Genomic DNA, 14,493 nt, shown 5'->3' with positions numbered 1-14,493 from the left:
TGAATATAATCTGTTTAAAAATATATACAATGCCCCTTTCTACTTTATTTTGGAGTGTATACATCATCTTAATATGCTCTCTCATGTAAAATATTGAAATTCTAAATGTACATTGTTACAAAAAAGTATAAATATTATCTATGTTCCCCAATGTTAAAAGAAAAATGCTCTGAAGATAATCTGTTAGAAAAAATATACAATGCCCTTTTCTACATTCTTTTGGAGTATATACACCATCTCAATATTCTCTCCCATGTAAAATACCGTAATTTTAATTTTACGCGAATAGATAAAAATATAAATATAATCTATGTACCCCAATGTTAAAAGTAAAATTGCTCTGAATATAATCTGTCAGAAAAAATAATCAATGCCCTTTTTTACTCTGTTTTGGAGTATATACACCAACTCAATATGCTCTCTCATGTAAAATACCGAAATTCTAATTTTACGCGAATAGAAAAAAATATAAATATTATCTAGGTACCTCAATGTTAAAAGCAAAATTTCTCTGAATATAATCTGTCAGAAAAAATATACAATGCCCCTTTCTACCCTGTTTTGGAGTATATACACCAACTCAGTATGCTCTCTCATGTAAAATACCGAAATTCTAATTTTACGCGAATTGAAAAAATTATAAATATTATCTAGGTACCCCAATGTTAAAAGCAAAATTGCTTTGAAGATTATCTGTTAGAAAAAATATACAATGCCCTTTTCTACCTTTTTTTGGGGTATATACACCATCTCAATATGCTTTCTCATGTAAAATATTGAAATTCTAAATTTACGCGTTTACAAATATATATAAATATTATCTATGTACCCCAATGTTAAAAGCAAAATGCTTTGAAGATAATCTTTTAGAAAAAATATTCAATGCCCTCTTGTACTCTCTTTTTGAGTATATGCACCATCTCAATAATCTGTCTCATATGAAATACCGAAATTCTCACTTTACACGGTTAGAAAAAATATAAATATTCTCTTTGTATCCCAGTGGTAAAAACAAAATTGCTCTGGAGATACTGTGTTAGAAAAAATATACAATGCTCTTTTCTACTTTCTTTTCGAGTATATACACCATCTCATTTAGATTCATATTATGTATTACCTTTGCATTGTAATTTTATAAGCTGTTATGATTATTTGATATTGTTCTGGTGTTTGAATAAATGTACATATTGTACACATTTTCTACATATCTATTGTGTACACTTTGTATACATATAATTGTTTATATTTTATAGATTGGGTAAATTTATTGTACATCTGTATTGTGTACACATATTCCCATCACAGTCAATTTACATGTGGTACATATTCTGTTAATTGCTTGTAATATACCAATAAGTGTACACATCATGGGTATATTCTGCGATATGATTTTTTGTATATTAAAGTTTCTTTTAATATCAAAGTCGGTATACACATATGTGTGTCCATTTCGTGATATTATCCATCATATTCTAAGTAGGTATTACTCTCATTGTGCTAGGAAGTGTACACTCTGCGATTGTTCTAATATCACAGGCAAAGTAAAATGCTTCTGTGGTGTAGTTAATCATGCCCGAGGGACAAAGGATTAACATACACTGAATATCGAAGGCAGTATACACCACCACTATAGTATCGTTTCAAATATTCAAACACTTAAAAGATATCACTCCAAATATCTCAGAGAGAGCACAAGCCCCGCGTGATATTGTTCCTAATAACTAGGGGATTATAGATGACATTACTCACGATGTGACTGGGGTTGAACGCGGTCCTGGATATTGTTCCTAACATCCAGAGGAGGAGAGGAAACTTTTGCTACTTATAGGGAAGTACTCTGAATATGGCAAGAGGTGTACACCATGCTCTGATAGTGTCACTAATGTAAATAAGAATACAATTATATTGAATTAAACATAGCAAGGGGTGAACCCCCCCATGCTTTCAATTCTAATGTCAAGGGATGTGAGGATGACATTTTTGTCAATATAGCAGAGGTGTAATTATAGCTACTGCCTAATAAATAGTAAAACAGAATAACATTATTATTTCTGTATGATATGGTCGCCAGTATCATATGAAACCACATTTTCAAAATAGCTGGACCCCAGCAGCTGTAGGCATAGCCACCAAGCGATGGGGTCCCAAAGCAACCAGGGTGTGCCTGGGGCCAGCTATGGGCTTGTTGGTGGGGGCTGTGGGCACAGTGCTCTCTCCAGGGTGTCCCTAAGCAGCCATTCTGGGCCACTGGGCTGCTACGGGCACTCTGGAAGAGGCTGTAAGTACAGCCACATACCGAGGGTGTTTCTAAGCAGCCCTGGTGCACCTGGGGTCTACTTTGGGCCCTCTGGTAGGGGCTCTGGGCACAGTCACCTTGTTAGTGTGTCCCTAAACTGCAGGGTTGGCCTGGGGTTGCTACGTGCTCTCTGGCAGAACGTTGGACAAAGCCCTTAAGCCAGGGTGTCCCTAAGGTGTCAGGGTGGGCTAGGGGGTTGCTACAGTACCTCCGGTGGGGCTGTGGGCACAGCTTTCTAGCCAGGGCATCCATAAGTAGCCAGGGTGAGCCTGGGAGCTGTTATGGGCTCTCTGGTGGGGGCTGTGGGTACAGCCTCATAGCCAGGGTGTCTTTAAGCAGCCAGAGGGGGTGTAGGGGAGGCTACGATGTGGGCTGTGGTAATAGCATGCTGTGCACAGGTACAGAGTTTGCACCTATATCTTCATGTGTACATAGTTTAAATAGTGAGCACATATTTGTACTCGTGTACTTATGATGTTAACATGATAAATCTGTATGTACACAATATGTGCAAAACACATACGTACCTAATGCATACCTAATGTGTGCAATATGTACTCTTTTGTGATACTACACGATATGTATATATTACTGTGATCATAATATCTTACTGTGATTATATATATTTTATTACTGATATTTCAAGGAATGTTCATAGTGCACAAATTATGTACCTATGCATGGTGTACACATTTTAGAAATATATAGGTACATATTTTACAGATTATGTACATTTTGGTATGTGTGTTGTGTACACATATGTACAGCAGAGTAAATGTACAGATTGTAACTCTTTTATACATTTATTGCAATATGCCAATAAATGTACACATTATGAGACAATCTGGGATATAAATTTTAGCATATTAGAAATTTCTCTGGTTACCAAAGTGGGTGTACACCCATGTGTGTTCATATTTTATACATGAACATATTGTGCATATTATATACTCATGTAAAGAATGTACATACTGTGCACACAATTGTACATCTGCATGTATTGTACATCTGTACATCATGGGTACACGATGTACATGTGTACATAATGGGTACCTGATTTGTGTACGTACTGGGTACATGATTTACATGTGAACATGTGTACATGATATTTATGTGTACATATCAAAATCTTACAATGAATAGAAATGTACATAATGCTTACAGTTTGTACATTTATATTCATATTATATATTACATGTGTTTTGTGATTTTATATGTTGTCATACGATGTCAATGTAATATTACAATAAATGAACATATTGTACACAATATGTACATACCTATTTAGTATACATTATGCACACATAAATGTACATTTTGTACAGATTATGTACTCTTATTGTTGATCTGTATTGTGTACAAATACATACAGCTGAATAAATGTATTTACTGTACCTATTTTAAACATTTTTTGTGATATGCCAATAAATTTACACATTATGAGTCCATTCTGGGATATAATTTTTAGCATATTAGAAATTACTCGTGACCAAAGGGGGTGTACATCTATGTGTGTACATACTTTATACGTGTACATATTGTGCATATAATGTACTCATGTACAGAATGTACACATCTACATTATATGTACATAGTGTGCACACATATGTACATGTGCATATATTGTACATCTCTACATAATGCATGCATGATGTACATGTGTACACATTGTCATATCACAATAAGTGTAAATGTACATGTTTGCAATATGTATGTTTATATTGATATTATGTATTATATTTTTGATTACATATGCTGTTGCTATATCATTGTGATATTACAATAAATGTATGTAAAGTATACATTATGTTCCTATGCATTGTGTACACATTATAGAAAGAGAGAGGAACATATTTGACAGATTTTGTACGTTTGTTCTACTTGTGTATTGGGTACTCATATGTACAGCAGAGTAAAAGTACAGACTGCACCTATTTTATACATTTATTGTGATATGTCAATAAATGAACACATTATGAGTACATTCTGGGATATTACTTTTAGCACATTTAATAGAAATTACTTCAGTTACCAAAGTTTGTGTACACGCATGTGTGTACATAGTTTACACCTGTACATACTGTGCATATTATGTACTCGTGTACAGAAGGTACATATTTACATTATATGTATGTATTTGTATAGAGTGTACATATGTACATACTGTGCCCACATATCTACACGTGCATATTGCACATTCGTACCTAATTGGTACATGATGTACCTGTGTACATATCGTAATATCACAATAAATATAAATGTACATAATGTGTGCAATATGTACATTTATATTATGTATTACCTGTGCATTGTGATTTTATAAGCTGTTGTGATTATATGATATCGTTGTGGTGTTAGAATAAATGTACATATTGTACACATTTTCTACATATCTCTTGTGTACACATTGTATACATATAACTGTCCATATTGTATAGATTATGTAAATTTATTGTACATCTGTGTTGTGTAAACCTATGCTCATCACAGTCAATTAACATGTGGTACATATTCTGTTAATTTCTTCTAATATACCAATACGTGTACACATCATGAGTATATTCTGAGATATAATTTTTAGTATATTAGATAAAAATTACTTCCAATATCAAAGTGTGTATACACACATGTGTGTTCATTTCGTGATATTATCCATCATATTCTAAGTAGGTATTACTCTCGTTGTGAAAGTAAGTGTACACTCTGTGATGGTTCCAATATTACAGGCAAAGTAAAACTCTTCTGTGATGTAGTTAATAATATCCTGGGGACAAAGGATGACCAGGCCCTGAATATCGCAGGAAGTGTTCACCACCACTGTAGTATTGTTTCTAATATTCAAAAACTTAAAGGATATTACTTTAAATATTTCACAGAGCAAACAAGCCCCCCGTGATATTGTTCCTCATAACTAGCGGATCACAGATGACATTACTCAAGATGTGACTGGAGCTGTATGCCGGTCCTGGGATATTGTTCCTAATATCCAGAGAAGAAGAGGAAAATGTTGCTGCCCATAGGGAAATACTCTGAATACGGCAAGAGGTGTACACCATGCTCTGATATGGTCACTAATGTAATCAAGAAAACAATTACATCAAATGGCAGTAACCCTAAATTTAAGTCGACTAATCCCCCAAACAAAAGATAGAGCCAAAACCTAATGATATGCTACATACAGACCCAGTTTACATCCAAAGATATACAAAGACTTAAAACAAAGGGATGGAGAAAGATTTACCAACCAAATGGAGAGCAAAATAAATAAATAAATAAAAGCAGGAGTTGCAATTCTTGCATTTGGTAAAATAGATTTCAAAGCAACAAAGATATAGTGGTAAAACGATCAATGCAACAATAAGAGCTAACGATTTTAACACCCAGATACATAAGACTCATAAAGAGATTTAGAGTCAACGAGACAGAAAATTAATAAGGATATGCAGGACTTGAACTCAGATCCAGAACAAGTAAACTCAATAAATATTTATAGAGCTTTCCACTTTAAATAAACAAAATATACATTCTCCACCTTAAATACACCAAATATTGATCGGCCATTATTAATACCCATTTTTAGAATTAAGCAATATTTCCGTTCTCTCTCCCTCTTTTTCTTCCTCTTTCTTTCTCTCCTTAACTCCTTTTTTCTTTAAAAAAAAATATTCTGTCCCGCTAATTCTTTGAAAATAATTAAAAGAAAACAATTATACTGAAACAGGCATTGCAAAAGGTGAAACCCCCCTATGCTTCCAATTCTAATGTCAAGGGTGGTGAGAATGACATTTTTGTCAATATGGCAGAGGTGTAACTAGAGCTATTGCCTAATATATAAGAAAACAGAATAACATTTTCACTCCTGTATGATATGGTCACCAGTGTCATATTACACCACATTTTCAAAATAGCTGGGCCCCAGCAAATGTGGGTATAGCTGCCAAGCTATTGTGTCCCTAAGCAACCAGGGTGTGCCTGGTGCCTGCTACAAGCTCGTTGGTAGGGTCTGTGAGCACAGCTCCCTAGCCAGGGTGTCCCTAAGCAACCATGGTGGGCCTTTGGGCCACTGCGGGCACTCTGGTGGGGGCTGTGAGTACAAACACATAGCCAGGGTGTCCCTAAGCAACCATGGTAGGCCTGGGGTCTACTACGGGCCCTCGGGGGGGGGTCTAGGCACAGTCACCTAGTCAGGGTGTTCCTAAGCAACAGGGTGGGCCTGGGGGCTGCTACATGCCCTCTGGCAGGGCCTTGGACAAAGCCCCCTAGCCAGGGGGTCCCTAAGACGACAGGGTGAACCTGCGGGCTGCTTAGGGACCTCTTGCATGGCTGTGGGCACAGCCTTTTAGCCAGGGAGTCTGTAAGCAGCCAGGGTGGGCCTGGGAGCTGTTATGGGCTCTCTGGCAGGGGCTGTGGGCATAGCCCCCTGGCCAGGGTGTCTTTCAGCAGCCAGGGTGTGCGTGGGGGATGCTACAAGGGGGGCTGTCGTAATAGCGTGCAGTGCTTAGGTACATAGTTTGCACCTATATCTGCATGTGTACATATTTTAAATTGTGGGCACTTATTTGTACACATATACATATAGTGTTATGATAAATATATATGTGCATAATATGTGCACAATACATATGTACCTAATGCATACCAAATGTGTGCATTATGTACTCTTTTGTGACAGTACACAATATGTATTTATTCTGTGATTATATATCTTATTGTGATTATATATATTTTATCACTGATATTTTAAGGAATGTGCATAGTGCACACATTATGTACCTATGTATTGTGTACACAATATAGAAATATATAGGTATATATTTTACAGATTATGTACACTTTTTCTACATGTGAATTGTGTACACCTATGCACAGCAGAGTAAATGTACAGACTGTACCTATTTTATACATTTCTTGTGATATGCCAATAAATGTACACATTATGAGTACATTCTAAAATATAATTTTTACCATATTAGAAATTACTCCATTGACCAAAGTGGGTGTACACCCAGGTGTGTACATAGTTTATACGTGTACATATTGTGCATATTAGGTACTCATGTACAAAATGTACACGTCAACATTATATGTATTTATGTGTACAGTTTACAAATGTACATACTGTGCACACATATGTACATGTGCATATTTTGTACATGTGTAATGGGAACATGATGTGCATGTGTACACACCGTGATACCACAATAAATGTAAATGTACATGATGTGTGCAATATGTACATTTATATTATGTATTACTTGTGTATTGTGATTTTATATGCTGTTGTGATTATATGATATCATTGTAATATTACAATAAATGTACATATTGCACACATTTCATACATACCTATTGTGTACACATTATGTACCTGTAATTGCACATATTGTACAGATTATGTACATTTTTGGTACATCTGTATTGTGTATACATATGTACATAACACTCTATGTACATATGGTACATATTCTGCACATCGATTGTAACATCTCAATAAGTGTACACATTATGAGTATATTGTGATATATGATTTTTAGTATATTAGATAAAAATTTCTTTCTATATCAAAGTGGGTGTGTGTCTCATGTGTGTCCATTTTTTGATATTATCCATCATATTTTAAGTAGGTATTACTCTCATTTTGAAAGCAAGTGTTCACTCTGTGATTGTTCCAATATCACAGGCAAAGTACAAGGCTTCTTTAATGTACTACCTAATATTCTGGGGACAAAAGATTATCATACCCTGAATATCACAGGAAGTGTACACCACCACTGTAGTATCATGTCTAATATCCAAAAACGGAAAAGATATTACTCCAAGTATCTGATAAAGCACACAAGACCCCCGTGATATTTTTTCTAATAACTAGGGGATTACAGAGGACATTACTAATGATATGACTGGGGCTGTCCGCCAGTCCTGTGATATTGTTCCTAATATCCAGAGAACGAGAGAATAATTTGCTGCCCATAGGCAAATCCTCTGAATACGGCAAGAGGAGTACATTGTGCTCTGATATGGTCACTAATGTAAACAAGAAAACAATTATATTGAATTTAACATTGCAAGGGGTAAAACCCCCTTATGATTTCAATTCTAATGTCCAGGGGTGTGAGGATGACATTTTTGTCAATATGGCAGGGGTGTAACTAGAACTATTGCCTAGTATATAAAAAACCAGAATAACATCATTTCCATATGATATGGTCGCCAGCATCATATTACACCATATTTTCAAAATAGCCGGGCACAGCGCCCTAGCCAGGGGGTCCCAAAGCAGCCAGCGTCAGCCTGGGAGCTGTTACAGGCCCTCTGGCGGGTAATGTGGTTACAGCCCCCTAGCCAGGGGGTCTTTAAGCAGACAGGGTGGGCCTTGGGGCTGCTACGAGGGGGGCTGTGGTAATAGCCTGTTCTGCACAGGTACATAGTTTTAATAGTGAACATATATTTGTATAAGTGTACACATGGTGTTATGATAAATATATAGGTACATATGTGCACAATACATATAGACCTAATGGGTACCTACTGTGTACAATATGTACTTTTTTGTGATATTACATGATATATATATATTACTGTGATTATATGCGTTATTTTGATTATATATATTTTATCACTGATATTTTAAGGAATGTGCATAGTGTACACATTATGTACTTATACATTGTTTACACATTATAGAAATATGTAGGTACATATTTTACAGAGTATGTACATTTTTTGTACACGTGCATTGTGTACACATATGTACAGCAGGGCAAATGTACAGATTGTACCTATTTTATACATTTATTGCAATATGCCAATAAATGTACACACTACTACTACATTCTGAATTATTATATTTTGTATATTAGAAATTTCTCCAGTTACCAAAGTGGTTGTACACCCAGGTGTGTACATAGTTTATATGTGCACATATTGTGCATAGAATGTACTCGGGTACAGAAGGTACATATCTACATTATATGTACACATGTGTAGTGTACATATGTACATACTGTACCCACATATGTACACTTGCATATATTGTGCATCTGTACATAATGGGTACATGATGTACATGTTTACATATCATATCACAATAAATGTAAATGTACATAATGTTTGCAATATGTACATTTATATTGATATTACATATTACATGTGTATTGTGATTTTATATGCAGTTGTGATTATATAACATTGTGATATTACAATAAATGTACATATTGTACACATTATATGCATACCTATTGTGTGCACATTTTGTACATATATTCGTACAATGATACAGTTTATGTACATTTATTGTACATCTGTATTGTGTACATGTATGTACATCACAGTCAATGTACATGTTACATATTCTGTACATTGAGTGTAATATCCCAATAAGTGTACACATTATGAGTTTTTTCTGGGTTATGACTTTTAGTATATTAGATAAAAATGACTTCCAGTATCACAGTGGGTATATACCCATGTGTGTCCATTTTGTGATATTATCCATCATATCCTAAGTAGGCATTTCTCTTACAATGAAAGAAGGTGTACACTCTGTAATTGTTCCAATATTATAGGCAAAGTGCAATGCTTCTGTGATGTAGTTCCTAATATCCCAGGGACAAAGGATGAGTATACTCTTAATATCGCAGGAAGTGTACACCACCACTGTAGTATTGTTTCTAATATCCAGAAACTAAAAGGATATTACTCCAAATATCTCCAAAAGCACACAAGACCCCCGTTACATTGTTCTTAATAACTAGGGGATTACAGATGACATTGCTCACGATGTGACTGGCGCTGTAAGCCGGTCCTGTGATATTCTTTCTAATATCCAGATAAGGAGAGAAAAATGTTGCTGCCCATAGAGAAATACTCTGAATACTGCAAGAGGTGTACACCGTGCTCTGATATGGTCACTAATGTAAACAAGAAAACAATTATATTGAATTAAACATTGCAAGGGGTGAAACCCTCCTATGCTTTCAATTCTAATGTCAATGGGGTGAGGATGACATTTTTGTCAATATGCCAAATGTGTAACTAGAACTATTGCCTAATATGTAAAGAACCAGAATAACATTATCATTTCTGTGTGATATGGTTGCCAGTATCATATTACACCACATTTTCAAAATAGCCGGGCCCCAGCAGCTGTGGGCACAGCGCCCTAGGCAGGGGGTCCCTAAGCAGCCAGCGTGGGCCTGGTAGCTGTTATGGGCCCTCTGGCGGGGGCTGTGGGTACAGCCCCCTAGCCAGGGGGTCTTTAAGCAGCCAGGGTGGGCATTGAGGCTGCTACGAGCGGAACTGTAGTAATAGCCTGCTGTGCATAGGTATGTAGTTTGCACCTATTTCTGCATGTGTACATTGTTTAAATAGTAGGCACATATTTGTATACGTGTACATACGGTGTTATCATGATACATATATATTTTCATAATATGTGCACTATACATATGTACCTAATACATACCTAAAGTGTACAATACGTACTTTTTGGTGATATTACATGATATATATGTATTAGTGTGATTATATATCTTACTGTGATTATATATATTTTATCACTGATATTTTAAGGAATGTGCATAGTGCACACATTATGTACCTATGCATTGTGTACACATTATAGAAATATATAGGTACATATTTTACAGATTATGTACATTTTTTGTACATGTGCATTGTGTACACCTATGTACAGCAGAGTACATGTACAGATTGTGCCTATTTAATACATTTGTCGCAATATGACAATAAATGTACACACTATGACTACATTCTGGGATTTTATATTTAGTATATTAGTTAGAAATCTCTCCGGTTACCAAAGTGGGTATACACCTATATGTGTACCTAGTATATACGTGTACATATTGTACATACTGTGTACTCCTGTACAGAAGGTACATATCTACATTATATGAACATATGTGTAGTGTACATATGTACATACTGTGCACACTTATGTACACCTGTATATACCGCAAATCTGCACGTGTGCATGATGTACATGTGTACATATCGTAATATCACAATAAATGTAAATGTATATGTGTGCAATATGTACATTTATATTGATATTATGTATTATATGTGTATTGTGATTATATATGCTGTTGTGATTATATGAAATCATTGTAATATTACAATATATTTACATATTGTACACATTATGTACATACCTACTGTGTACACATTATGTACATATAAATGTACATATTGTACAGATTATGTACATTTTTTGTACATCTGTATTGTGTACACATATGTACATCACAGTCAATGTACATATGGTACATATTTTGTACGTTGATTGTAATATCCCAATAAGTGTACACATTATGAGTATATTCTGGGATATGATTTATAGTATATAAGAAAAAAGTTACTTCCAATATCAATGTGGGTATACTCGCATGTGTGTCCATTTTGCTGTACCTTCTATTAATCTTTGCCATTGAACATGATAGTGAGAGGTGGTTCTTTTCTCTAACAAGGTTTTCTGTTAATATAACTCAACTCTACTACCTTGTGGCCTCTGTATCTTCCATTGTAAATTGTAATTACCTATAAAAGAGAATATTTTGACATCACGTATCTACCTCTTGGATCCATCAGCCAGAGGCCTAAAATAAAAAAGACATTCACCCCACGAATGGTTATATAGTGGTTGACAACCCCACTTTCTTCTAGGTAAATAATATCCTCTCTTTAACAGTAGCTACTTACAAGATTTGTGCATAAAGAATGTGAATTTTTTATCAGTATCTAGTTTATTCTTACATAAATTTCTAAAATACTGAGAGAATATTCTGATCATTGGTTATGTACTATTTTAATTTAATTTTTTCCTCTCAAATTTTATCTTAACTGCATACTCTACCCTGTTTATAAGACTGCCCTATGGTTAAATTTAGTAGGTAGTAAATTATCCTGAGCACACAGAACGGTTCTTTTTGTAATCAACTCTGAAACATCATTGAAAGAGCAAGGATATGGGAATTAGATTTATCTGGCTTTTATTTCTGGTACTTACTTGCTCTCTGACCTTGGGCAACTTATGTATTGCTCTGAGTCTCATCTTCTTCATCTGTAAAATGATCATAGTAATACCTAATTCATATGCAGCTTGGAAATGTGTAATTTAGTGATTGATATAAAATTCCTGATACAATTTCTGACAAAATAATAGACACCCCATGAGAGATAACCATAACAATCAGAGTTTATATTCACATTAACTGGGATAAAATTGATCTGAAAACACAGCATGGAAAAGCAGCCAAAAATTCACAAGCATATATTTCGCTTGCCTTTTTATACAGAGCTGGAAAATTTCTCATCATTATCTCATCCATTGCCTGCAGCACGATCCTTCCAAAACTCCTCCTAAGACCGTCTGCCAAGGTGGAACACACTGAACCGCATGTGACTCTGCCTTTTCTGACTATTTTTGCAAGATTTTTCTCATAGAGTATTATTAACAGAAAATGGGGCTGTTATCAAGGTGACTAGGAATGGTGCATTCTCAGTTCAGGCTCTGATGGAATGTCTACTTGATCTGGTGCAACTCCAGCTGTGCTCTTGGCTTTCGTCACTTTTGTGGTTCCGAGAATGCAAATATTCTCCCATGTCTTTCTTATTTTGTCTTTCTCCATGAGGTCTCATTCAAGTATAAACATTCCCTTCAATTTTCTCAACTCATTTTATATTGTCTGAATAACCTTGATAATTTTCCCTTTCCTAAAGCTATAGACCTTCTTTTTGTGTGTAAGAACAGATTACTCACAAATGTTTATTGTCCACTAAACATTTATGTGTAATCAGTCCTTAATTCTACACACAAAATATCATCTCTACCAACATTTTACAACTATAGTCTTTCTATAGAGAACTATGAAAGGAACTTGCTCTAAAGGAGAAACTTCCAGAGCTAAACCAAGGGTCTGACAATTTTTAACAATATGTTATTCAGTAAAAATATTTTTTCAGTTAACAGAGAAGAATGCCATGGACAAAATGGCAAAACAGAACTTTTCAGCACTTATTCCTTCACAGAAACATCAATTTGAACAGCCATTCGTGCATCAAAGTGTCTTCAAAAGAGACAAGGAATCCAGGTGAGAGGCTATAGCACGTTTGTGGAGTAGAAAAGTAAGAAAAACTGCATAAAATAGAGTATAAAAGACAGTTTTCTATTATCTGCATTACCCCGCCCCTAAACCTGGGTAGTGCAGCATGGAAAGAGATACTATGTATGTGCAGAGAGGAGAGTCAATGTAACACCTGACTTCAACATCAACTCCAATGCCAGGCACAATTCAGTGAACTCAACACCAGGCAGGTTTCTATAGCCACAGGCTATGGGACAGACCCTGTCAACCGAAGCTCCAGGCCTTTCCCTATGGCTCTAAGATCTAATGCCTCCAACCTCCATGGCTCCTATCAACATAGGCTCCAGGCCTTCACCACAACCAGGCCATTTATGGCTTCCCCAGGCTCCACACTGGTTACTATAGACTCGTAAGTGCCTGGATAAACAAACCTGTACATCTACACAGTGGAATATTATTCAGCAATGAAAGCAATAATCTTTGAATGTGGCTTTTGTTGCAGAAAAAAAGCATGTGAGCTATGAAGCCATTAAAAGACATAGAGGAAACTCAAATACATACTACTAAGTGAAAGAAACCAATCTCAAATGACCACTTACTATATGAATCCAACTATATGACATTCTGGAAAAGGCAAAACTATAGAGACATCAAAACGTTCAGTGATTGCTGGGGGTTGAAAAGTGGGGAAGGATAAATGGGCAGAGCATAGAGGATGTTCAGGGCAATGAAACTACTCTGTGTGTTACTATAATGGTAGACACATGCCATTACACCCTTGTTAAAACTCACTGAATATACAACAGCAAGAATGGTCCCTAATGTCAATTATAAACTATGGGTGACAGTGATAAGTCAAGGTTGGTTCATCCATTGTAACAAATGTACCTCTCTAGTGAGGATGGCTGATAGTGGAGGAGGCTGTGCATTTGGGGAGGTGGGAATGTAGAAACTCTCTGTACTTGCCACTATGCCTCACTATTAACTTTAAACTGCTCTAAAAATAAAGCGTATTTTAAAAAAGATTGAGCTGTTGATATAAACCCAATGTCTACTTTGACGTCCAGAAATGTTTCTTTAAAACGCTAA

Source organism: Callithrix jacchus, chromosome 15 (assembly GCF_049354715.1).
Source record: "Callithrix jacchus isolate 240 chromosome 15, calJac240_pri, whole genome shotgun sequence".
NCBI classification, from domain to species: Eukaryota; Metazoa; Chordata; class Mammalia; order Primates; family Cebidae; genus Callithrix; species Callithrix jacchus.
The sequence above is the reverse complement of the archived record's forward strand: the minus strand, read 5'-3'. Positions refer to the sequence as shown.